Source organism: Sus scrofa, chromosome 6, assembly GCF_054392235.1.
Source record: "Sus scrofa isolate SSC_HxYL_T2T_F1_AM1 chromosome 6, Sscrofa_HxYL_maternal_Yorkshire_Landrace_v2.0, whole genome shotgun sequence".
NCBI classification, from domain to species: domain Eukaryota; kingdom Metazoa; phylum Chordata; class Mammalia; order Artiodactyla; family Suidae; genus Sus; species Sus scrofa.
In genome coordinates, this window is record NC_139388.1 from 24,752,410 (window position 1) to 24,777,213 (window position 24,804).

Sequence of the window (24,804 nt, forward strand, 5' to 3'; positions counted from 1 at the left end):
CCAGTATGTCTTTTCACTTACTTAGATCTTCTTTGATTTCTCTCATCAACACTGCATAGTTTTGGCAGGGAAAAATGGTGACATACATTAACATATGAACATGTTTCCTAAGGATCATCTTTCTTTTTCTGGAATAAAACTCACTTTGTCAGAAAAAAAAATAAGAAATATACATTTTTTTATTAGCCCTACCTATGCGTTGAGCTCTTTGGTCCTAAGAGCTATAACCACTGTATAAGTGTGAAGAGGATCAGGCAGTCTTTACGGCACCTTAGATACTGCATATTGCTCACTACTTTAAAGTAGAATAAGCAAAGACAACCCCTACCCACAATACAATTATTTATAAGTTATTTTGGTTTTTTAGATTTCATGAAATTTTGGTGAAAAGAAGGAACAATATCTCAGAATCTCAGACATGCATTAATTTTCCAAAACATCAAATGAAATCATTGTCTCTGATGATGCTTTTATGCTCTAGAGACCCTGGCTTTCTATTCTGAAGATCATAGGGAGCCATAAAGTTGTACAGCTTTCCTGGGAACTTATGCTCAGAGTCAATTTTGCAATTTCAAAATATTCTACAAAAGAAGATTTAATAACCATTCTAAGTGAAAAAGAGCTATTTATACTATATATTAGTCAGCTTATCAGTGAAAGCTAGTTCCTAGTAAGGCATACACAACAGAAGATGTAGCTGCTGGCACGCTATTTTAGACCTTAAACAGCTAGATGGTTTGCTTGTACACGTGTTATTTGGCAATGTTTGGCTGAACAGACAAAATAACTGCCAAAGCCTCTGGCCTTCTGAAGACAACAGAATTTCCTCCAGTCTCTTTACCCAAAGCTAACTTCTTTGGTGAATGTCTATCTCCCTCACCAAGGGAAACTAAAGTTTCATTCAATCTTGCATATTCTGTTGACATTGATGAGGGGGGTTGCTCAAGAGACCTGCCCCTAGGAGGAGGGGACAGTGTAGCTGCCCTTGAGTCGAAAGGAGTCACAGGGAAGTTCTGATGCAAAGAAGTGGAGTTCACAGATGCACATCGGCACTGTTTACTGCAGCTAATTGAACAGAGGCCCTCGGCTCCTGCCTTGAGGTGGGAAAAGAGAAAAGGCACCTTAGTTACCCACCAGAGAGAAAGGCCAGGGCAGGACCCACTGTATTGAATTAGTTCCTATGCCAGATTTGTGGACATTGCCTGCTTGGACACACTACCTGTCAGTGCACTGATACAGAAAGTTCCATGCATGTACAAAATAATCTAAAATTGTGGCTTAGGGAGGTTAAGATTCTGCAATACATTGGAGAGACGTAATGCAGGCATTTCACTACTTGGGGATATAACTAGCTGAGGAATAAATATATTTGTTAAAATTTCTATATTTAACTTAATAAAGGTAGATAAGATTGTGTTCCATCTTACAATGATATACAAATATTTCGTTCAGCTTTATTTATTTATTTTTTTGGCTATGCCTGTGGCGTGTGGATCTTCCTGGGCCAGGTATTGAACCCAAGCCACACAGTGACAACACCGTATCCTTGACCCACTGAGCCACCAGGGAATTCCTGGTTTTTTAAATTACAAATTAGAAAAATGATAATCAAAGAACTTGAGTGGCTTTTTTTAAAATCCCAGGATTCATTTGGGTAGTTCAAAACTATATGTGAGGCTTTATTGATTTTCTTCTCAAGGCTTTTCCCTTTGGCACACCATTCAAAAATTAAAAAGAAAATGTAAACGGAGAAACAACAAAGTTCCAACTTGGAAAAATGTACAATAGGGAATTCATAGACAATAATCTAAACATGTTCAATTGATGATATATTGAAAAATTTAATCTTTCAAGGCTCAAAAGAGTTTACATAAATTTTTATTACATTTCCCACTGCATCCATCTTCAGTTGTATCAAAATTGAACACAGAAAGAAGAATTTTCATTTCTGTGCCTCTTTTTTTTTTTAAATTCCCTCTCTAATAATAAGACACTGGTATTCTCATGATTTTTTAAAAAAATAGTTGGTATAGGCTGTATCACTTTTTCTTACCAGCAACACAAGACTCAAAATTTCCTTATCATATCACCAGTTTGGGAAAGAGGAAAAATGATCCTCTGTAATGATTGAGCCAATCATCAAAATATCAGCCAGAATTGGCAGGGGTGGAGTGGTGGGAGAGAGAGAGTTTGAAATTTGAAAGTGAGAACCTAGAGGTATTCTGAGGAGTACTATCCAAAATCTGCTTGACTAAAGAGTGCTTTTTGTGTGTGTGTCCTTGTGTTTTTTTCTTAGAATCCACTCATATCGCCTTTTGATTCTAGAGGTAACAGAATATTCAAGTATTAAACAGCAATTCAAAGTTTCTGCTTCTAGGAAACTTTCTTATGGATGATAAAGAATTGAATGAAAATGGAAGGAAGCTAAGGTCCACAGGAATCCTCCTTGTCTGGCCCCCAGGCTGTTTTTCTCCCTTAATTAACTTCAAGACACACCTCATTTTCTACTGTTTGCACAGAAAATCCCTATTTCTCTCAAACGAGTTTTTTCGTATACTGAAACTTCTTGACGTGTATATCAAAACCTCCTCCTACATCGCCTTCTTCATAATTTCCCTCACGTTGAAATGGCTTCTACTCTGGGCTTCTGAAACTTTGCAATTTTTGGGGTATATTCTCTTTGTTCTGGAAAACTTTCCTGACCCTACTTGCTTCTCCTTTTGGAAAGCTTATCATGCAGAATCTTCATCTCGTCTCCTAATCTTTATTTCCTCTGCATGCACCAATTTAGTCCCACCTTTAACTTGCATAGCTTTAACTTTCAAACACTTTGTATGTGTGGGAACCCAGAACTCCCCTTCTTACCTCCAAGTTTGGCTTTTGCTCATCAGCTGATGAACCATTTCATTTTCCCACCTAGTGTGTCTACCTGCTGCCATTACTGGTAGCAGTAGCCTCCCAGTTTGTGCAACTATTTGAATACTTACTGAATTTGCCTGCTTTATAAAAACAGTGGACCACAGGGAAAAGTACAGATAGCACTGATAAAGTGGAGAGTCAAAAAATGCAGTGAAATTAAAAACAAGATAGACAGTATTAAAATGTATAGCAAAAGCCATACATGCTTAGGGTTAGCTGGACATGCACTGAACTTAAGCCAGCTGTCCATATGTTTGATTTTAAAATAAAAAAAGAATTAAGAGAATTATCAGAAAAGCTCATATTATTATATTTAAAATTGCATCTGAAAACAAAAGGTAATATCAGTGATATAATACATTTTAGTTCTCCGAAAACAGAATTACCATAATAATTTGTAATTCTAGTATTTATAATCTGCAGTTTTGAATTCTGGCTGCATCCTCAGAAAAGTAGTATTTATAAGGTTGGTAAATTCTTGAATTACTTAGCTTAAATGATCAACATTATCATGGCTGTTCCTTGCCAGGATTCTCACATTGCTGGTTTTTGGGATATAGAAGAAAGATAATAAATACCCTTTTCTCTTTTTTTTGTGTGAATGAAAATGAAGGCCCTGAGGTTAAGATATCTTCTCTAATATCACATAAAGGATATGGGGTAGAATCTGAATTGAAAATCAAGTTTTGCCTTTAGAGTTAAGAGGTTTTTCTCATTTCTTTATTCTATCTAATATGAATATAGCTCATATACCCCACTAAATATGTGGACACATTTTAATAAGATATCAATCAAAGACATATTAGTCTGGCATGAAAAATAAGACAATTAAATGACTATCTCTGATTCTAAAACCTTATTGAAAATGTGCTTTTTCCATCTCCCCACAAGGTTTCCCTGACACTGAAACCTTTCCCTTCTCACATGCCAAACATGTAAAATGTGATTAAGTCCAACGCACAGAGTTCTTATCTCTCTTCCTTTCCTTTCTGGCTCAGCATTTTATTATGTGGATAACCTGAGTTGCTAGCTTTGTTTCAACTTCTCTGCCCCTGTATTAATGTCAATATCCAAATTCCATACAATCAAAAAGGACAAAGCAGTTGATATATGATGGAAGGATCATTCTTCCCTCGACACAAGAGAAGGAACCATTTCAAGCATGTGTAAGTCCTCTTTAAAATTCTTGCACAAACATGTGCAATTTCAGTGAGGGGTCATGAAAATGGACAACATGAATGCGCTCCTTTGTTTTCAAAGCAAGAGAAATGATCACGCGGGAATATATCAGTAAAATAATCGGGACAATGGATGTCTGTCCTAAAGTGATTATTTCATCTTGGGCAGTTCTTTCGTCTGTTGAGATCTAACACCTTGAAGATGTTGCGATGTGTACCAAAAGCAGGGGCTAGAAACACTTCCAGGGATTTTTAAGCATCTTCCCAGAGAGAAGCACTTGAAGGCAGCAGTATTTTATCTCCCCACAAGACTGGGTTAAATCTCAGGGAAGTGTGGGGCATGTTTAACAAGTATTTAACATCATTAAACATCATAACTTCTTAAAAATATGGATACTAATACCAATCTCCTACTGCGAATTATAGAAGCACAGTACCTGGCAGAGAGTGGATTCTCAATAATTCATATCCTCTACTCTTATCTTTAAGTCCTAAGGAAGTCTGTTTTCTACTCCCAAAACGTCTCAACAAAATTTTCCATTTTATTTATTTATTTTTGCTTTAAAGGGTCACACCTGTGGCATAGGGAAGTTACCAGGCTAGGGGTTGAATTGGTGCTACTGCTGCTGGCCTATACCACAGCCAGAGCAACGCGGGATCTGCGCCATGGCTGCAACCTACACCACAGCTCACAGCAACACTGGATACTTAACCCATTGAGTGAGGCTGGGGAGCAAACCTGCATCCCCATGGATACCAGTCTGATTTCTTTCCGCTGTGCTGCAATGGGAACTCCCAGCAAAAGCTTTTTAGATGAAAGTAATACGTATTTGAAAGAGATCATGTGTCAACCAGTAAATATGGTGACTGCCGGTATGTAGACTAATGCCAAATAAACTTTAGAAAATCATTGTGTAAGAAGTTGTTGGTGGCAGGGAGAATACTATCCAGTGAATTAACATGGATAGGAGCAAGGAACAGAACTCAGGTAGTGAACAGAAGGATACTAGGAGTGGACAGAGAGTTTTCTCAACAACAGAGGTCATGTTGAGAAAGGAAATTCATTCACGCATAAGGTCCAGGTGCTAAGAGAAGATAAAAATGTATTCTCAGGGTGTTTGTTGTTGCTGTTGTTTGGCTGCTGTTTCCCTCAAGCATTCAATATGATAGACAAACTTATAGATTTAGATGTAGCTCTTCAGCTTGAGTAGAAGAGAGGCCTTGGGTAAGAAGTGCCTTATCAGTTATAGTTCCAATGTGTGGGTTGTTACACTACTATGCTGAGGCTTCAGTCATTGTTAATGTGGGAATGCAATGGATTAAAAGCTTTCATTCTTTGCTCTGGTGAAGTAATCTCATAATTTGATATAACCAAGTGTCCAACATAAAGTAAAACATCCTCATTCCTCTTCTTCTCTCTGCCTTCCAATGATGCTGCACCAACTCTGCAACCTCTCAATCAACTGAACCAGAAAAATGAAGTCGCCTCAACTCTTCCTCTTCCTAAGTGACTCATGGCCAATCAAGTATTCCTTTATCTCAACCGACACTTCTATCCCATTACACTGCCTCTGTCCATGATTTCTCTCCTGGACATTTTCTGCAACAGCTTCTTTCTCAGGATGGTCATTTTCAAGGTTCTGTTCCTCTAACCCCTCTCTCCCTCCGAAGAGACATCTTTCTGAAACCTAGATCAGCCATATGATTCTTTGGTTTGAACCGCTTCCACGGTGTCCAAAGACAATTTGCAATCTAAAAGCTCTAGCTGTGTCACATGGACTATCTTTCCAGAATCAGAGAAGGCCACTTACTCCTTCTGCAGCTTATTTTCAGTCACGCGGAATTGTCTCTCTTCTTCCAGGCACGGTTTCTCCTGCCACTCCATCTGTCGACATGCTCTGTCCTTGTCCTGGAATCCCCCATGTCCACATCTGCTTGGAAAACACGTAATGTTTTATTTTAAAATCACCTTGTTTAATAGCTTACTCTCCGGTGAATCCTTGCATGCCATCCCCTGCCGGCCACCACGAGCCCCCATCACCCACTGAGATAAGTTACTCCTACACTTCTTTGAGCCACACAGCACAGTGAGGAGGTACCCTGGCGCTGCCGTCAGACGACTCAAGTCCTGAGGAAGCCACCTCCCGTCCACAGTAATTTCAGGCGGGCACGTCAAACTCTTCGAATCCCAGGTAACCCCCCCAGGAAGATGAGAATGATCAAAGTATGCCTACACCTTGAGGCTAGGGTGAGCATCCAATGAGACTGCATTTGTAAATATTTAATTCAGTGTGTGGCACAGGGGATGTGCTTACTAAATGACTGCTCTTTTTATTGTGATTACCAAACACCATACATCACTGTGGTCAATGCTGTAAAAACAATGGAAGACTTGTTTACATGCTACTTCTTTTCTAAGACTTCAGGTTCCTTGAGGGAAAGAACCACATTTTTTTCATGTTTTCAGTCCTGTCCCTATGGACTCAGCACTGGTTTAGGGCATGCTTTTTGGTTATTTAAAAAAAAAAAAAAAAAAAAAACTGTTAAAGTTTATTTACAATATTGTGTCAATTTCTGCTATACAGCAAAGTGACCCAGTCTCTCTCTCTCTCTCTCTCTCACACACACACACAACACACACATTCTTTTTCTCATATTACCTTCCATCATGATCTATCACAAAAGATTGGATCTACTTCCCTGTGCTATCCAGTAGGACCTCATTGCTTAACCTCTCTAAATGCAATAATTTGCATCAAGTAACCCCCAAATCCTAGTCCACCCCACTCCCTCCCCGTCCCCCTTGGCAACCACAAGTCTGTTTTCTATGTTTGTGAATCTGTAAGACATGTTTTTGAACACATGAATTTTTTTTTTTTCTAAAATATGACCTTTTTTCCCATGATAGTCTCATTTGTTGACTTTCACATCCCTTGTGAGAAGGGATTTTAGGCAGTGGTACTGCAGAAAAACACAACCGTGCTGTACTTCAAAAAGGCATTTCTTGGATGCCACATTTAAGTGAGAATACCTCAGGAAACAGTTTCTACACAGCAGGTTGTTAGATTAAATAGGGATGTCCTCGGTTCCAAGGCCCAAGCAGAAGCCAGTTTATTGCCTGCTAATCTCTGTAAAGTATACTATCCTAACCATTACCCACAGGTCTCTTCAAATACAATAAAACCCAATTACCTTGACAACATCTACCAGTAAAAGGAGAATGACTAGTAACTAACTTTTTTTTTTTTATTCAAATGCTTTGGAAAAAGACCTCTTGCTATCTAAAAGTGAATCAATATTACCTACCCAACAGGGTTTCACAGGAAATAAAAACTTTGAAATGAAGAGCACTGGATAACCTAGTTCATATTACAAATACCTCTTTGGTGTTTTCCTTGTGAGAGTTAGTAAAATTAAATTACTACCTGCAAGAACCACAGAAATGTTCATAGATGTTGACGCAGTAAGCAGAGAATGGAAATCACTAGTATAATCAAATGAATTAGGATCGTATTTCTCTCATAGTTTTGGTAGGATAACCAAGGGAGAGGAAACACGTAATTTCACTTGAAAGCAACTACTGTACCATCCAGCACATATTTAGCTGGAGTCTGTATGCATTTCCATGTCTTCTTTTGTCTTCTGTCTCTAAAGGGCAGCTTAGGGTCTATCTGAGAGCAGTTTATTGGCCAACTAGAGATACTCAATATTTCCCTTCTGTATTGAAATAATTATAAATGTCTGTTACATAGGGATGTGTGAGTATATATAATATATATTACATAATGTATGACTGCATAATATGAGTATTTATAATATATATACACATACATACAGTTATAAACACACACACACACATCTTCTCTACAGTCCCTTCCCGCGGGGAAATTACTCTTAGAAATAGTATGTGAAAAAGTCCTTATCTGGTAGTAATAGCAACCATTGATTAAGCGCATACACACATACAAGTTATATACATAGTACTTATATATAGTTTAGACATATCATAACCATATATGTTATTTCATTTTACAAATTTTTGTTAGCGTAGAGTTGGTTTACTATGGTGTGCCAATCTCTGCTGTACATCAAAGCGACCCAGTCATACATATAAATTCATTGCCTTTCTTATATCATCTTACATCACAGTCTATGCTAAGAGACTGGATATAGTTCCCTGTGCTCTACAGCAGGAACTCACTACTTATCCACTCTAAATGTAACAGGTTGCATGTACTAACCCCAAACTTCCTATTTATATTTTTATATATCACTTCCTTCATGTAACTTGCATATGATACATCATTGATATACATCATGCATATAGGTGTACATGGCATTTCTTATAGGTACACACTTTTACTAATAATATACATGTGCCATTATACACACGTACATGCACACACAGACACTTTGTTGGTTAGGGCCACTGAGAGAATATACATATTCTCCAAAGTTGTAAAAGGTTTCAGTAGATAAGGTAACCAGTTTTTTTCCTTTCTCTTTCAGTGTGTTGGTTTTAGAGTTCAGTGTTGCAATTGTTTTCTGAATGAATCTTTCCCGATTAAAAACTATTCCTGTTTAACAAGCAAAGTTCCGATGCAGTACACATTTCATTATCATTGTCAAACATCAAATTACTTTAAATCCCAGCTAATCTTTCATGCCCTTGTCTACTACATTGTTACTGATCACCAAGTACACAGACAGAGAACATCCTTTTAAAAATATAGATAACACATATTAATAAATAGTAGGGGCAAGACACTGCCTTTTGAGATGCTGCCCGCTAAAGGCTTACTAAAGGCTGCCAACAAAAGCACTGGAGGTGAATCCCCAGGGGTAAAGACACAGCTCCTGGGAATTCAGCTAACTGCACAGTTTCCAAGCAGAATTGCGTTTTACAATCACTCTTATTACAGTAATTGGAACACGGGTGTTACTTAATGGGTGACCTGAGAGATGGAAATGTGTCAGTCTAAAGGTCTGGAAATGCTTTAAAAATTCTTCATTTTTTAAAGGGGAAAGCCACTAAGCACTAAATCACGGAGCTTTCTAATTTAATTTACCAATGTCCCTATGAGGTAAGAATCATTAGCACCTTTTACAGACTTAGCAAACAAAGCATGGACTAAACCAAAAATAACACTGCTTCCTCTTGATTTCAGAACCTGTGTTAGAAATGGGGCTAACTAACGGGAGAGAGAAGTCATATTTACTGAGCATCTATCATTGAGCAGATATCATAGCAGTTTTCTAACCCTTAAAAAAGATGTTGATAAGTATTCCTACACCCATTTCCTAGGTGAAAACCCTGAGGGCTGAGAGGACTAGAGTAACATGTCCAGGGTCACATGCAAATAAAGTGCAGAGCCTAGGTCTGTAGCCTTCCTTATTCAACTGAAATAATTTTTTAACAATGGCATATCTGAACTTGGAAGTCTAAAACATGCTTTATTCAAACCTTGATAAGAATTAACTACTCTAATGATAGCAATAATTTAAATCTATACACATTTCCTCAAAATTTGAATTCCCTTTGTTTAGTCTTTATAGGATAACTGAGGCAAATATACCCAAACATAAGACATGCTATTGATTAATCAGCAAATGATATAAGCTTTTTTTTTTTTAAATGGCAATTTTACTATGTTCCAGGCACTACACAAAACATTTTATATGTAGCATTTCATTTAATTTCCAAAAGATCCCTGTGAAGCAGTGTGGTAGACAGAAACTAAGGAGACCCTGTACTTCACTCTAAAAAATACATTCGTAAATACTAGTCTTGCTACTGCTGTGAACGGACTTTGTAAAGGGAATTAAAGTTACTAAACTGTAGATAGAATTAAGGTTATGAGTCAGCTGACTATAAAACAGGGAGATTGGAGTTCCTGTCGTGGCGCAGTGGTTAACGAATCCGACTAGGAATCATGAGGTTGCGGGTTTGACCCCTGGCCTTGCTCAGTGGGTTAAGGATCCAGCGTTGCCGTGAGGTGTGGTGTAGGTTGCAGACGCGGCTTGGATCCCGCGTTGCTGTGGCTCTGGCGTAGGCTGGTGGCTACAGCTCTGATTCGACCCCTAGCCTGGGAACCTCCATATGCCGCGGGAGCGGCCCAAGAAATGGCAAAAAGACAATATATATATATATATATATATATATATATATATATATATATATATATATACACACACACACACACACATAAGGAGATTATCCTGGATTATGTGGGTGAGCCCAGTGTAATAAAATGAATCCTTAAGAGCAGAAGAGGAAGGCAGAAGAAATGCAACAAAAAGGGAAAGAAGAGAGATCCTAGGGATGAGAAGGGTTTGACTTGCTGTCACTGGCTTTCAAGATGAAAGAGACCAGAAACCAAGCTCCTCCTCACTGCAGTGGACTGTCCCCTTAGTTAACTGTTTTGAGGATTTCTTACATAAATTATCTGATTAAAAAATGTTCCTGTACAACATTTAAATATGAATTTCGTTCCAACAGCTTAGCTTCCGCAAGGACTCCAATTGTGCAGGTGTTTTTTTTCTGTCTTCAATTTCAATCATTTTTTTCTCACACAGTTTTACTTACTTAATGCATTTTCATTGCATTAGCTGTTTCCCTGTTTTCTTCAACACCCTTTTACTATTCTCATTTAAACATCTTCTTCCTTGAGCACTTAGTCATTTAGTCATAATTTCTAATATAACCTTGTCTTTTTTTTTCTTTCTTCCCAGAGATCATCAATTCTTATTTCTTTCATTTCTATTTTTACTTCTGAAAATTTTGTTTCAAATTGTTTTCTCATGTCCCTAAATGCCTAAATACTTAATTTAGGTTTTTTTCTTTTCTATTTTCCCCCCCAATGGCCTCGCCCAGGGCACACAGAAGTACCTAGGCCAGGAATTGAATCCGAGCCAGCTATGACCTGTGCCAGATCCTTTAACCAACTATACCTTGGGCCAGGGATCGCCTGCACCACTCTGCAGTTATTTAAGCCACAGCAGGTGGATTCTTAACCCACTGAGCCACAGTGGAAATTCCTCTTTAACTCAGTTTTGAAGGTTGAATTATAAAGGATTTTGTTATTTGAGACTTGCACATACATACAACAAATACACACACAGTAGCTGAAGAATGTTTACCCCTCTGCTACTATGTGATCAGACCTGATGGTTTCTAATTGCTTGTAAGATTCTTACTTCAAGAGTGCCCTCTTCTGTCAGAGTAGAAAACTATGCTTCTTTTCCTTTTTAAAAAATTTTGTTTGAAAGGATAGGGGAAAGGTTGAGTGATCTCTTATATCTTTTACTTTATCTCGCAGAATCATCAACTTTTTTTTATTTCTCCCTACCCCCTTTACCATGAACTTTCAAAGGTGTCTCTCCATTTCTTTTCTGCTTTCCCCTCTACAAAGATATTTAGCCTCCTCCTTGCTTTGATTTGCCTGCATGTTTTAAGCATTTTCAAGCAGAGGATCTCTTTCTGATATGGTTTTAGAAAAAAAAAAGAAAAAAAACTAAACATGGATCCTCGAATGTCTGTTCAATAGCGTTTTTCTCCAAACCATATGTGGATTTATAAATTCCTGTGGGAGAAAGCAAAGAGAAAGCTGGCCAGAATTTGTTCTTTATTTTTTAACTTACGGTAACTTAATTTCAGTTGTGCACCACCTTTCTGTTGTGCTGGCAACTTACATTTCTGTCATTTTATTTGTTTTGTTGATCTTTGTTGTCTATTTTGTTGGAGAAGTTGGGTGTATCAAATGTAGACATGTGACATTGCCTTGACAACCCTAAATTATTTGCCTAATAATTTTTAGCAGGGATTGGGTATTGTGACTATCTCACTGATGAGAATTTGGTATTTGTTGTCTTCTTTTACAAATGCTAAATTTTATTTTGTTTGGCCGTTAAGTTACATGTGGATCAGTTTGAGACTTGCCAGGCTTGCTTCCCTTTAAAAAACACTTTGTTAGCGTTGGTGGAGAGTAGTTATTCTAGAGGCAGTTTTGCATCACTGCTAACGTGTGACCCATCTGTCACCTCCAGGATGATCTGGGTACCCATTGATCTCCACTCTGATGGGTTAGAACTCAGAAGTCTTTTGTAAATGAACAGTGATAACTTTTTATCTTAAAGCTCCCTGGTAGAGTTCTTTTGCAGGGGTTTATGGAATTATCCACTACACACATGCAGCTTTGTAGTTAATAACAGACCCATGGGACTTCTTGTAGATTTCCAGAGTTTTTTCCTTACATAGCTTTATCCTTTCCAGCACTTTGAATTGAGTAACTGCCTTGGACTCCCTTAATTCCATAATATCTGTTTTTTAATCTCAAGGATATTGCCTGGCTACCACCCTACACCGGCCAGAATGGCCATCATCAAAAAGTCTACAAACCATAAGTGCTGGAGAGGGTGTGGAGAAAAGGGAATCTTGCTACACTGTTGGTGAGAATGTAAATTGGCGCAACCACTGTGGAAAACAGCATGGAGATTCCTCCGAAAACTAAACATAGAACTACCATTTGATCCAGCAATCCCACTCCTGGGCATCTACCCAGAGAAAACCACGACGCGTAAAGACACATGTACTCCAATGTTCGTTGCAGCACTCTATACAACAGCCAAGACACGGAAACAACCTACATGTCCATCGACAAAGGAGTGGATAAAGAAGATGTGGTAGATATACATAATAGAATATTACTCAGCCATAAAAAGGAAAGAATCAACGGCATTTGCAGCAACATGGATGGACCTAGAAATGATCATGCTAAGTGAAGTCAGTCAGACGGTGAGATACCAACATCAATGCTATCACTTACATGTGGAATCTAAAAAAAGGACACAATGAACTTCTTTGCAGAACAGATAGTGATCCACAGACTTTGAAAAACTTACGGTTTCCAAATGAGACAGGTTGTGGGGTGGGGGGATGCACTGAGGGTTTGGAATGGACATGCTGTAAATTGTTGTGATGATCATTGCACAACTATAAATGTCATAAAATTCACTGACTAATAAAAAAAAGAATATTGCCTGACATTTCTGGGGTTCCTACTCATGTACTGGGTCTGAAAATTTCCTCGAGGCTGAAAGGAGGGAAATTATAAGGTTCATCTCATTTATTTTCTTCTTCTCAGGTGTTGTAACCCCTATGCTGCCTGCTGTACAATGTCTCGCTCAACTGTTTTTACTCACAACACTTCAAACACCAATGTGTGTTTTTTGTCCCCCCCACCCCCCTGCCCCATGCCAACCAATTCTCCAACTCTCTAAATACCAACTGGATGCTGTACAATTCAGTTCAATTCTGACATTTCCTACTGAATTAGCACAGGTCTCACAGGCTCAGAGCCCAGTCCCACAAGACTGCCCCTAGATCAGACATCACTTGCAAGTCCCATGTTGCCACCTGCACTTTTGACCAACCAGATATAAATCGAGAGATACCATGACTTTCTCCTCAGGGTTGATTATTTGCTAAAGGCTCATGGAAGACCCTTTACTGACAATACCAGTTTCTTATAAAGGATGCAGTCAGGAGCAGCCAAATGGAAAGTATGGGAAGAGTTACACGGAGCTTCCACACTCTATCTGGGTGTGCCATCCTGCCAGCACCTTCAGGAGCCCAGTAACCTAGAAGCTCTCTAAACCCTATTGCTTAGTAGTTTTTACGGAGATTTCATTAAGTAGGTTGGACTTCCCGTGTGGCTCGCAACATTAAGTAGGCATGATTGATTAAATCTTAGGCCATTGGTGATTAACTCAATCTCCAGCAATGACTCCCAGGGGTAGGGCTGAAAGTTCCAACCCTCTAATCCTCCCTTGTTTTCGATGGCAACTAGCCCCTATCCAGAAGTTCTCCAGGAGGCATCAAGAGTGGCCTTATGAGAACAAAAGATGCTTCTGTCACCCTACAGATTCCAAGGATTTCAGGAGTTATGTGCCAGGAACCAAGGACAAAGACGGACCATATATTTACCACATTCACACGAGTTGTTGTTTATGTTTTGTCTAGTTTTCTAGTCATTTACATGGAAGACCTAAATTAGTTCCTCCATTACAGTGGAAGTGGAAAATTTGGGCTGCATTAATTTTTAAAAGCTTTATAGGTGATACTCATGTGAGACTAGCTTTAAGAACCACCACTTTGGTTTCATAAAGAGTGATAAGATGAAAGAACATAATGATTATCTTGATAATTAAGAATGCTATAAATAGCTAATAGTCATTGAGTGTTTTTTGCTTTTATTTTTTTTAACTGTAGCTGTTCTAAGCACTTTGAAATGGGAATTAATCAATATTGGTTTTTCAGGCTCTCTTTGATGAAACTCAGTTCAATTTAATTCAAGAAAAAGAAAGTGGCCCAGTGTTTTCAAGGAGTAGCTAAGACTTCCTCAGGGGCCAGGACTAAGGAATCAAAGTAGATTTTAGGATACCTATTCCCTCCTCCCCCTTCTTTCCTCTCTGTCTGTCTGTCTCTCTCTCATACCCACAAACACCTTGTATATCTGTTAGCTGGTTTCGCTTGCAAGGAACAGAAACCTTGAGTCGACTTACTCAAGAACAATGACATGTGTTAACTAACAGAACAGGAAATCCAGTGTTTCCACTGGGAAACAAAATTCTCCAGAACGTTTGATTTAGGGACTCACCTATGTTATCAAAAATCATAGGCTTTTTTCTCCCTGTCTTCTCTGACAACTTCAATGTTTGTTTCATATATAGTAGTTTGTTGTTAACTACAGATGTTTCATGAAATACATAGATACACAGCAACAGGCAGAGGATGAAAAAGATTGGCTCTTCCTAATGAGAGAAAATTTCCCAGAGAAACATGTTTCATGATTCTTTGGTCAGAATTGGAACCTATGTCCACTACGGAATCAATTGCTGGCCTGAGGTGGGGCTGAGCAGTCACCTAGCCACTTACAAGAGACGTCATCCACCACGAGAAAACCTCTGAAGAAACATGCAGCTATGCTAGGAGCAATCACTACTCCAATCACGACTGCAGCAGGGAGACCGTGCTGGCAGAGAGGAGGGGGTGGGCAGAACACGTAGCACACGCTGCCTAATATCCACCCTCCTGCACAAATACAAGCAGTGTATTTAAGCTTCACTGTGTTTAACCTGCTCAAAATAACACAGGTGGGCCTTGGAGAAGGTCAAATGGAAGACCAGAGCGATCTGATTACAAAACTGAGGTTTTTAATCAATATTCAATAGACTGGCTTTGAGGATAAAATATTTATGAACCCATCTTACTATCAGTGATAATTCAGCTCCACTCACTTTCCAGACGCCTTTAACTAGCCATGAGTATTTGCATTTTCCTTCTAGGCACAGAGGTGCCCGAAACCTGGGAGGGCCTGTCTTGTGCTTCTCACGCATTTGGAAGCTCACTGGGTAGCTTCACAGGGTCTGGGAGGGATCGTCCGTCTGTTCCAGTGATCATTTAAGAAGAAAGGCATTCCTGAAATGCAGAGAGTTGGTTCTCTCTCTCTGCACCTTAGAGGCAAGTCCGGGGGCAGAATTAAGTGACGGCAAAAGGAAAAGGTCACATGTACCACAGCACAGAGAAATCTTTATGGCTAAGTCAGCTCTCTGCTGGTTCCACTGCTCTCTTTGATGCTGGCAAACTTCTCCGTAGTGGGAGAAGCAGAGGGACAAGGACAGGGGAATTAAGAGGTGGCTTCAGTCTCCAGGTCTAAATAAAGAAGAGAACGGCACATCCACTGGATACCTAATATGGCCTTCCCTTCCTAGGAACTAGAAATGTATTTATTAGAGTGTGCACAAGCAGCTGAGTAATGGTCTCCAAATTAAACAAGAAGGAATACAGGAGAGGAAGCTGACTCACCAAAGGCTTTGTGAGCTCTTCTGGAAAGCCAAGTAGCAACAAGAACCTGCGCAGAACTCAAGGGAGTTTCCCAAGGATTATCTGCAGAATTGCTTTCTTAATAGATGCTGTAGTGCATGGCCCAGTTCTCCTGTGAAGGGCCAAAGGACTCATTTCCCCAGATGCTGAAAATCAGAGTGCAGGCTGCTGATAGCTCGCAACTGATTCCCTTGCCAGGTATTAAACTTGACCATGCACAAATGCATGCTTCCTCTCTGGGGACAACTTGAAATCCAAAGAGTGACCTGCATCAGAGTACAAATACCCAGGCACCATGCCTCATTCTGGGATGACTCTTGAGGGCCAGCCCAGCTCCGGATCTGTTTTTAGAACAAGCTGAGGCCTGTGTTGTGATTCCATGATAGTTAACATTCCCTCTCTCCCTCTCCTGCTACCTTCAGTCCTTCACTGCCCTTAATCTCCAACATGACTTGCCCATCTTCTCAAAGTTTTGTTTCCTCTGCAACTTAACCTAAGAAACTTTATCCATATAGATAAGGGTGGCTCTCTCTTGATCAGAAGCTTGAAAATATTTTCTGTTATAAAATCCCTTCCTCTCGCCGCTGCCTGACAGCCTCCAATTTGACATATTTCCCCACTCTGTTCCATGGTATCTTCTACTACTTTGAGGTCAGATAACATCCTCATGTTCTCATAGATGCCCGCCTGTACCTCCAATGCTGTGTATTCCATCTCCCCATTTTCAGTATGTTCCTTCTTTGGCTTCAATACTGAAGGCGGAAGGGGCCCTTCACCAAGGGAATTCGATCATGTCTCACCTATGACCCCATCTACACAACTGCATCAACAATCTTAGAATAAAGATCGTTCTATTTCAGGTGATCTGTACGAGACTCTTACCTCTCCATCCTTGGTTCCGTTCTGTGGTCCAGCTGCTCTGCCTCTTCATGTCTTATGTCTCCTGTCACTGTGCTTTCACACTGTGACACGTGGGTTTCCTTCCGGAGAGAGCACTCTTCTCCTCCCCCCTGTCCTTCACCCCAGCCTCTTCAGCAGGGACCACACTTAGGTACATCCTCCAGATTGGAGCCGAATCACCTCTTGCACATGTATGTTTTCTTGCCCTCCGATTTCAATGTAATCTTAGACTCTACACTTTCATGGAAACCTGCACTTTTTCTCCATGGCTCTTATTGTAGATATTGATGTCTTAGGTCAGGTTTTCCTTCCAAATGAACGGAGGTGGAGACTGGTGTATAAAAATGTATTAGGAAATATGCTTTGGCTCAAAACCTGTGGGTGAGTGAACTAGGTAAGGATGAGTAATGAGAAACCTTGAATAATAAACACAGTCACTATAATTCAAAGGGTATCAGTGGAGATGTCATTAGTCTCCATAACTGTTTTCTTTCAAGATATGCATGTCTCCTCAACTAATACTTTAAGTGGCATGTCCCAGGGAGAGACGGATGTGTTTGTGTAAACCAGCTCTCTTCTTATGAGGGAAAAGCCTTGAAGAATGACTCACGTGAGAACCTTCAGTTACCAACTATCTCGGCAGCTTTAAGAACGTGTGACTCAGGCCTGAAAGTGGAAAGTGGGGAGTAAAGGGATGGAGACACCCCTTACACCATTAGATCTAATTCTGTCCTATGATAAGTTCTGGAAACAGCTCCTGCAGGATTCTGGTTGGTTTATTTCCCTACTGTGGCTAATCCCGAGGCCACAACGGATACTCAACACCTCCCCTCTCCACGACACATTTTAGCGTCCACCCATCCTTGGCCTTCGCGGGTATTAGGTACCTTGTAGAGTCACATGACCCTAATCCTCATATCGAGGGGGGTATTGCTGATAGTCATCACGCCCTTCCCAGGCCATGACTGCTCTGCTTGTCAACTTCTTAAATTTGGAGAAGGGGGTTCCAAGAGATGAGACAGCAATAGATGAGTCTGAGACACATGGCTGAAAGCGAGCAGTGAATCTTAATCCTGCCAATGATTTCACCTTAGGGCAACAGTTGGAGGCCTTCAAAGAAAATGACTGAAAAGATAAACTAAGAGTAAATTTCTAGGTCCAGGGATATTAAAAAAGATCTAGGATTCAAAACTTTTACATGGATGACTCAGAAATTCACGTCTTTGGTTTTATTCTCCTTCTTAATTAGGGCCAGGCACTGGTCTGGCTTACATGAAGCATTCAACTTTCTCTGCAGTTGAAGTTCTCCTATAAATGGTCTCAAGGCTTAAATTTCAGATTTTTATGTCCTCAGCATTTAGGAAACAAGAGTCTCTTTACACACTGCCATGGCGCGTCACTGGCTATGAGATAATAGAGAAAAGAAATATCTTTATCTGTGTAGATATAGATTGGTCTCTGTCCCCAGTTCCTAGCAGAGCTCCTAAAACTCTTGTAATTTCATAAATATAAGAGCACTAGGAACATATTTTGTTCTATTCTAGGTGGACTCCTGGATGGCTCCTAGATGGGTTTAGTCACCAGAAAAACCAAACTATGGTTAGAAGAGGTTTGGAATTTTAAGCCTCACTTTCTGTTCTCCCAAGAGGGAAGAAGGGCTACAAATAGAGTTAATAATTGATCAAAGTGAGGGAGACTTGATAAAACCCCAATAGTATGGAGTTTGGAGAACTTCCTGGTTGGTGAACACATCCACGTACCAGGAGTGTGATGTAACCCAATTCCACAAAGGCAGAAGATTCCAGTCACACGGTCAGGACACCCCCTCCCCACCCAGACCCCATTCTGTATATCTCTTCATGGCTGTCCATCTGTATCCTTTAGCCCAGTTTCATAAACTGGCAAACTTGAGTGTTTCCCTGAGTTCTGTGAGCTGTTCCAGCAGATAGTCAAATCTAAAGGGGAGGGAGTCATGGGAACTCCCTATTCGTAGCCAAATTGGAAGAAGTTGTGGGAAACCTGGGGACCTATTACTTTCAAATGGTATGTGAAGTAGGGGTCAGTCTTAGGGGACTGAGCCCTTAACTTGTGGGATTGAGTTCAATTGTAGGATACTCTGCTGGTGTCATGGAATTGCTTGTTTGGGGAAAAAAAAAAAAAAAAACCACACATCTGCTGTCAGAAATTCTTTGAGTGGGGTAGTGGTGTAAGAGTAAAGGAGAAACACAGGAGGGAAGACTGGGTTTTTTTTTTTTCTAATCCAATGGCTTGGCTCCCACATTTAGCCTTTCATTGCTGATTCCTCACCCTCAGCCTATCATTGTCTTATTCGGTGATCCTTTTCCTAACAGCAGTCCTACGGTCCTACCTTCCTTAAGGTTATTATTTTCCCCAAACCTTTTAAATGGTTGGATAACTGTTCTTGCTCATCTCAGTTCATCATAAGTGAGAGTTTTAACAATGGCTCCATTACAGCATGATGGTGGGTGGGTTCCAAGCCATGAGATGTGAATATAATTGATTCTTATCACTTCTAGAAAGAGGTTTTGATCAGCCTTTGCACAAATCTCTACTTTTTCTTCCTTTGCCTTAGTTACTGAGAAGGAGCTAGAGTCACAGATGGTGCAACTATAACAAGGCATAGCCCCGAAGAGCCAGGGTCCCTTGCTGACAGTGTTAGGCACAGCCCCATGCTGGTATTCATGGAACATTTACAGTTGAGTGTGAAATACATTTTATTGTGTTGAACAAATAAGATTTGGAGGTTGTTATAGGATAACTTAGGCTATAGAGCTTATTATAGAGAATGCTATAAAAAAGGGTAAACGTGAACATGGGCATGGGCAAGGGGCATTCACACGTGAAAAAGAGCTGAGGAAGTAGACCTTTGTAAAACCAGTTTTGTTGGAATTTCTTTCTGAAATTGAGAGCCAGAGCCAATTATCTTAAAAATGAGTGATGGGTGATGAATGAGGGAATTCTATAGTAAAGAAAGCCTGCCAAATGAATTCACTATAAGAACTGGAAGACTGGAGTTCCCGTCGTGGCGCAGTGGAAACAAATCCGACTAGGAACCACGAGGTTGCAGGCTTGATCACTGGCCTTGCTCAGTGGGGTTAAGGAACCGGTATTGCCAGGAGCTGTAGACATGGCTCAGATCTTGGTGTTGCTGTGGCTCTGGCTTAGGCTGGCAGCTGTAGCTCTGATTTGACCCCAGGCCTGGGAATCTCCATATGCCGTGGGTGTGGCTCTAAAAAGCAAAAGAAAAAAGAAAAAAAAAGAACTGGAAGACTGAAGGGCTATATCTATCTCTTAAATCCAGATATGATACTGCCAATGGTTCATTTGTCCTCAATTAGTGCTCTCTTTTTTACCATAGAATTCTATCCATAATCCTGTGTTCATCTGCTTCTTAAGAGTTTTCATGTGCTCTTACAAAATTTCATGGCTACAGAGGGTCATATCCATCCCAAGAATGCAAAGCAAGTGAGCACTGTCATGGCTCCATGAGAATTTCTTACACAAATCATTTGATCGTTACTTGTCTATGAGTAAAAGTTTTCCAAAACAATGAGAATACATGCAGGTTTGTACCAATGAGTGAAACTGAGTAGCATCACAAGGATTACCCAACCCAGCCTCCATTATTAATGATGGAGAATTCAAGTCATTAAGCTGCAGTTACATTTTTCAAGGATTTATTTTTTAAAAAAAAAAAAAACCTTTTAACTCTAGTCATGGTTCAAGCAGTTGGCAGGGTCTGAATTTGACTTAGAGCTTCAGATTCGGAAAAATCAAGGATTTCAAAGGACATCTCGGCCAGCATCCCTTAGCCTCCTGTAGCTTTCCCCTCAAACTATAAATGGATCCTGTTTTTGAAAGCAAGCCCAGATTTCCTTAAAACATGTTCCAGTCTCTTGAAATTCGTGAAGAGTATATTTCAGATGAAGGCTGTGCTTTTCTCTGCACCCTCTTTTTGGAGCGTCCCCTTTGTAAGCGTTCCAATTCCCCTGTACGGGTTCGTGCCACTCTTGCTGAGTACATGTCATGCCCATCATTACACATTTCAACCAGACTCCCCAGATAAATTACAGCCTGACTTTTCCATTGGCCATATGTCAAAAGCAAGCTATTCAGGGTCAACTTCCTTGAAAAGATCTGCCAACCGGTCTACTGGCCTCCTTAACACTAGTGGAATTACAGGAATCAAAAGAGAAGAGGGAGGTCAATATTGCGAATTCTATTCCGTTCAGGCACTGCTTTTCACATCTTTCAGGGAATCCTTCATACCTTTCATTCTAAATGGACACTAACTAGAGTTAGATGTGCAATATTAATATACCGATCACTATAGCCATTCGTTTCAAAGAGGCAATCATTCAAACAATCTATATGTATCAACCACTTTCTGTCACGACAGTATGTTTCTTTGGTTTTACTGAAATGAGATAATTAGTTTCTTATATCAGACACATACCTCCATGAATGCTACTAAAATGCCACTAAAATAGCACTGCATCTGCATTTTTGGAAAATATATCACATTCTTATCACATATTGAGTATGTATTCATGTAGAAATGGCCTTTGATAGTCCATATGAATGGCTATCTATGCACATCTGTCTCATCTCAAATAGACACTTTTTTTTTCTGAATGTGAGTTTAGGACTATTCATTTGTGTATGTTATCTTTAATCACTTCTGGCTATCAAGATATGATTTTGGTTGCTTGGTATATTAACAATCCATTCTAACTCTGGTCTTCTAAAAAATTTGATGTGTTCTCATTCAGGTCATTCATCAAAATGTAGAATGACAAAGATTTGGAAAAGAGTACAGCAGCTTATCAATGGAAATGAGATTAGAACTAGTACACTAATTAGAGCGGTGGATGTTTTATACCTAATTTTTTTTTTTTTTGGTCTTTTTTGTCTTTTTAGGGCTGCACCCACGGCATATGGAAGTTCCCAAGGCTAGGGGTGGAAGTGGAGCTATAGCCGCCGGGCCTACACCACAGCCACAGCAACACCAGATCTGAGCCTCGTCGGTGACCTACACCACAGCTCACAGCAATGCAGGATCCTTAACCCACTGAGTGAGGCCAGGGATCAAACCCACAATCTCATGGTTCCTAATCGGATTCGTTTCCACTGTGCCACGACGGGAACTCCTATACCTAATATTTTAAAAACTTACTTTGTGTTGGGCTCTGTGCAAAAAGGTTATTTTATGTTTCCCTTACAATAATGCTATGAAAGCAGTGTTAGTGCCCCCTTTTCATACAAAAGGAAACGGAGGTTCAAAGAAGCAAAATTACTTTGAACAAGCCTGAATAACCCACATAAATTAAGAATCTATTAATCCAGGTTTTTCTCCTCCTGTTCCCTGCACCAGACCCTCCAACCATACATATCTAATGGCTAATCCCTCTACTCTGGGATTTCTGATAACTGTGCTTTGTATATACTGCTTCCATTTTCTGGGGTGTTTTGTCCTCTCCATCATGTATTCTGCACCAACAATCTCCTACTCTGCCTTCAACATTGAGTCCAAGGGTCTTACCTCCTTCCTTGAAGTAGGAATAAAACATATTGTTATATGGATTAAGAGATAATAATGCATGTATGCCGTGACTACGATTTCATTAACTAACTCTTATCAGTATCACAATATTTTATTGGATTCTCACAACATTACTTAAGGCATTTGTCCTTACCTATTTTACAGCTTTTTTTTTTTTTTTTTTTTAAATGGAATGAATTGCTTAAGGCTACATAAATAATAGATAAACAGACCATGGCTCTTGACAAGTAGAGATAGTATATTAAGAGCTATGATAGGGAGTTCCCATCATGGCTGACTGGTTAACAAATCCAACTAGGAACCATGAGGTTGCAGGTTCCATCCCCGGCCTCGCTCAGTGGGTTAAGGATCCGGTGTTGCCGTGAGCTATGGTGTAGGTTGTAGGTGCAGCTCGGATCCCACGTTGCTGTGGCTCTGGCATAGACCAGTGGCTACAGCTCCAAATAGACCCCTAGCATGGGAACCTCCATGTGCCGTGGGAGCAGCCCTAGAAAAGGCAAAAAGACGAAAGAAAGAAAGAAAGAAAGAAAGAAAGAAAGAAAGAAAGAAAGAAAGAAAGAAAGGAAGGAAGGAAGGAAGGAAGGAAGGAAGGAAGGAAGGAAGGAAGGAAGGAAGGAAGGAAGGGAGGGAGGGAGGGAGGGAGGGGCTATGATAGAGATCTGAAATATAAGCAAAGGCTTTCACATGGTTTATTGGACTCTGCATCAGCTAGTCCATGACTACCTCTTCTGGCTCATCTAAGATCCACCTTTCCCCCACCTCCCAATACTATCACCACTGGCCTTCCTGCAGTTCTTAAAGTCCAGCTTGTTCCCACACCAGGGCTCTTGCCCTGGCTGCTTCCTCAGCCTGGCTCTTGTAACTCCTTTCCATATGTCTCTGCTCAACTGTCAGCTCTCATGCCCATTCAAGTTAAATTATTTCTTTAATTCCTAAGTAGTAGTCCTATCACATCACCCTCTTTAATTCCTTCCTAGAAACCACACATTTCGTACTCATTTATGACTAGACACTTTGTCTGCTTCCTTGTCAAACATGAAAGCTGAATCAGGACAGGAATCGTGTCAATTTTAGTCACTACCATATCTCTGGGACATGCGTAGTACACAATAGGTGTCCAATGCATTTTTTGTTGACTGAAATATGAATAGGGAGTTAACAAAGCATGTCAAGGAGGGCATCTAAATCTCGCAGAGAGTAAGGGAAGCCTTCTAAAGAAGAAGCATGGTTATTAACAGGTAACGTAGAAAGCAGTTAATCCAAACCAAGGAAGGAGGTGATGAACCACAGGAGATTTCTAAAGAAGCAAAGACTCTGCCACCCTTTTCCCCAACCCCCATCCCACAGTGGGGAACATTTGGCAATGCCTGGAAATGTTTTCTATTTGTACATCTTGGGAGGAGTGCTACTGGCATCTAGTGGGTAGAGGCCAGGGATGCTGCTAAACGACCTGCAACAGGAACACACACTCCCAACAACAATATGCACCTATAGATGAGACCCTCTTGTCCCTAAGTGTCAACAGTGCCAATGCTGAGAAACCTTAGCATAACTTGGTAAACCTTCCTCAGCAATCTTCTACCTCTCCAGTCAACATATCTCTCTTCACAGTCTCTCCTGCCTGCTTCTCCCAGTTCTCTCTCGTTTCCCTGTGGCTCCTTCCACCGTGGAATAAACTGAATCCTCCATGGCGTAACTGCCCTCCACAGCTTCCCATTTTCCTTAGAGAAGCTGCAGTCAAAGGTCAGCCGTGCTCTGGCCTGAGAGGCCGTAGCTCAGAGCTGGAGGGGCTGGAGTCTCATATTGTATTACTGAGGAAGCAGGGACTGCCTGAGTGAGATACCACAGGCACCAACTAGAGGGTAAAAGAGCATTCAGACCCCGGATGAGGAGGTCAAAAATAGAGACCGAGGCACCTCTTGGATCCCACTGAAAATGAAGCATAGAGTAACTCTGAATTTGATGTGTCTGCTCAGGTCCTCCCCGATGAGTTCAACAACCCTAAAAATTAGAATTGGCTCGATTTGACCAACTCAGCAGTACATGTATATTAAGGGGCAATTTTCCCTTTTCATTTGAATTGCAGGAAACCAAATTCAGGGAGATTTTATAGTCTCTTGAAGCCTGGGGACTCCCCCTTCTCATACTTTTGTCTTTTAAAACCCTGATAAAGGTATGAAACAAAAATTATGAATTTCAACAAATTTGAGCATCTTCATTTTCAGTAAATGGCAGAAGAGGCTGAGTACATTTTATTTCTAATGAATTAATTTTGGTTAGTATTTATCACTATAGTCTAATTTCAATAACACTTTTAAATGAGTACAGAAATGTATTTA

At 40.2% G+C, this 24,804-nt stretch overlaps 1 protein-coding gene across 17 annotated transcripts in view; it reads right to left on the reverse strand.

Annotated features, from left to right (window-relative positions):
* The window catches only part of CDH8 (cadherin 8), a 1,221,794-nt gene that overhangs the window by 443,679 nt on the left and 753,311 nt on the right, over positions 1 to 24,804 (reverse strand). For all 17 annotated transcript variants that reach the window (XR_014805726.1, XM_084959944.1, XM_084959949.1 and 14 more), the window contains one exon: positions 5,909 to 6,028. The gene's annotated coding sequence lies outside the window, so the exon portion shown is untranslated. The remainder of the gene's footprint in view (positions 1 to 5,908; positions 6,029 to 24,804) is intronic.